This window comes from Magnolia sinica, chromosome 6 (genome assembly GCF_029962835.1).
Source record: "Magnolia sinica isolate HGM2019 chromosome 6, MsV1, whole genome shotgun sequence".
Taxonomy (NCBI): Eukaryota; Viridiplantae; Streptophyta; class Magnoliopsida; order Magnoliales; family Magnoliaceae; genus Magnolia; species Magnolia sinica.
Window position 1 is genome coordinate 79,789,058 of NC_080578.1, and position 3,572 is coordinate 79,792,629.

Genomic DNA, 3,572 nt, shown 5'->3' on the forward strand with positions numbered 1-3,572 from the left:
ATGCTGTTATATACTCATAATCGGTATCTATAACTGGCACCGACAATCGGCATCAACAATCGGCCTCGACAATGTAGACATTTAACCAACATTACCCCCAAGGAGTGGCCCACATAAAGCTTAATATATAGTAGACTCATGGCCTCACACAAGGACCTAATATATAACACCATGGGCCTTACTCAAGGGCCACATATACACAACAGGTGGGCCCTGCTCATAGGCTTCAAATACATGAAATGTGAGCCCTAAACATGGGTCACGAATACGTCAAATGCGTCATACGTCATGGGCTTAATACATATCACAATGGCCTTGCCCATAAGCCACGAATACACCACAATGGGCCTTGCCCATGGGCCATGAATACATCACAGTAGGCTTCAACTACGGTTCACATATACATCATATAGGTCTCGATAATCAAAATCGACACTCGGAATCGGCCTCAACAATCGGAGTCAGCCTATACAATCGACCTTGACAATCGAAATCGGCTTCAATACTCGGCCTCGACAATTGGGATCGATCGATAATCAGAATCGGCAAATCGGTCACGACAATCGGGATCGATCTATACTCAGAGTCGGCAAATCGGTCACGACAATCGAGATCGATCGATAATCAGAGTCGGCAAATCGGTCACGACAATCGGGATCGATCAATACTCAGAGTCGACAAATCGGTCACGACAATCGGGATCGATCCATAATCAGAGTCAAAAAATCGGTCACGACAATCAGGATCGATCGATACTCAGAGTCGGCAAATCGGTCACGACAATCGGGATCGATCGATACTCAGAATCGGCAAATCGGTCACGAAAATCAGGATCAATCGATAATCAGAGTCGGCAATTCGGTCACGACAATCGGATCGATCAATAATCAGAATCGGTAAATCAGTCACGATAATCAGATCGATCGATAATTAGAATCGGTAATCGACCTCGTTGCAAGGCGAAGTCCATAGATGAACGGCTAATGATGGATCAAACAATATCAATGGAGCCGAAGCGTTTGGGTTAACCCATTAGAGAGCGATGAGAATGGGCCTATCTAGGCCTAAGAGAAGGTCACAATGTAGATATTTAACCATCATTGCCCATCAATGTGGACATTCAACCAATACTGCTCCCAAGTAGTGGTCCACATAGAGTCAAACATAAGGTGGGCCCAAATATTCAATAAGTGGCCTCAAATAGTCATCACAGGTGGGCCTTACACATGTAGCATGTGAGCTTACACATCACGATGAGTCGATACATTGGGCCGCACCATTAGCCTAATATACACATCACAGTCGGCCTCTAACACAAGCCACATATACATCACCATGGGCCACATATACATCACTTTGGGCCACTCCCATGGGCCTCGAATACATCATAATAGGCCTCGCCCATGGACCTTGAATACATAACATCGGGCCTTGCCATTTGGGCCGGAAATACATCACAATGGGCCACAACCCATGAGCCTTAATGGACAATGGATGGGTCCTACACCTAGGCCTAATATACATCACAGATGGGCCCTACACATGGGCCTCATACACAACAAGTTGGGCTTATCAATGGGCCCTGGGGAGAGTCGTAATGTGGACGTTTAACCAACATTTAAACGTGCAATGTGGACGTCAAACCAACATTGCTCCCAAGGCACGACTGTCATAAACATCATTACATAAACCATGTTGGGATCACACATTGCAGGGATCACACATTGCAATGGACCTTAGGTACATCCCATTGGGCCTTAAATACATCAAATGGGCCAAATCACATGGGCCTTATATTCATCAAGTGGGCCACATCAATGGGCCGCACCAATGGGCCTTATGCACATTGCAATGGGCCATAACCCATGGGCCTTAGAATGCATCAAATGGGCCTCAAATCTCATGGGTCTTATGTGTATCAAGGTGGGCCTCAACAACAGGCCACAAATACACCAAGGTGGACCTAATCACATGGGCCTCATATATATGCCAAGGTGGGCCTCAATGGATGGGCCATAACTACATTAAGATGGGCCTCCTCAAATGGGCCTTATAAATATCAAGGTGGGCTTCAATGGATGGCCACAAGTATATATATATATATATATATATATATATATATATATATATATATATAAATCATATCACCAGGCGTTGATTCAATCTAGATTATCGTGATGGGGATCCACTTGAACCATAGGTCTGACTCATTCTTTAGCCCCTGCCATAAAATGAGCTTTCAAATTGGTTGGATGGTTTGGATGCAACCCATGCATCATGGTGGGTCCCATAGGTGGACGGTGAGGGTGAAATAGGTGGGGCCCACATAACTTGGTGACGTCACATACACCAGCTACTTAGCTGGTATGTTGCACGCCAGCCAATTTGCTTCATAAGGTGGGTCCACATGTGTGGCCCACCATAACATTTATTTTCCATCCATCATTAATAAGGACACACAGACCTGAGAAAAAGAAAAAAAATAAATTACATAATGATCCAAACTTCAGTGAAAACCCCAAATGGATTTCAATGGTTGACGTTCAATCCACTCTGCTTTTGCGGGGTGGCCCACCTGACTGACGGCTGGATGGCAAGGATAGAACACGTACATCACAGTGGGTCCCACCGTCCAGTGGTGTGGACAGTGGGGCAAGGACACATACATCATCAGGTGGGTCTCACCTTCCATTGCTGTGGACAGTGCGGACACAGCACATACACCAGGGTAGTTTCCACCGTCCACAGCCGTGGATGGTGTGAATAGAACACATACATCAATGGTGGGTTCCACATGGGGCCCACTATAACATTTATTTGTAATCTAACCCCTTAATAAGGTCACACGGACTTAGATGAAATGGCGAAACAAATTTCATGGTGATCTAAAACTTCTGTGGCCCACAAGTCGGTTTCAATGGTAGAAATTTAATATTTCTACTTCCTGTAGTGTGGGCCACTTGAGCTGTGGATGGAGCTGAAATTTGGAGGGGGCCCACTTCTGGGAGTGGCCCACCTCGTGAACGGGATGGATGACAAATAAACATTAAGGTGGGGCCCACGGCTAGAGCCGTGGGTTGTTGTCCGCCCACCCTTCCGCTGGTGCGCAGGCAGTGCCTGCTGCCTTCTGATAGCAGCAGCACAGCTGCTGCATCTCTTCTCTTTTTTTCTTTTTTTTTTATTTTTCATGGTATTTCACATGTGGGGCCCGCATTAGGTGAATCTACCCCGTCCAATGGCCTCCCATGGCTCAAGACAAGCAAAATAAGCCCAATATTAAGCATATTTCGGTGTATAGAAATATGGAGGGTGTTTCAACTATAAATACATTATTTACTATGCTATGGCCCACCTGAAAGTCAGATTGGTCCCATTTTTCGGCTCAACGCCTAAAACAATCTAAGGAATGGAATGGACGGCTTGGATGGGCTCAATGCATCAAGGTGGGGCCTGTATGGGCGGTCTACCTAAAAGCTTAAAAAAAATAAAGTACATGTATCTTTTTTTTATACACTCCACAAACCACGTCCAGCGTCTCTGGACGCTGGACGGTTGAATATCATACATTGTTT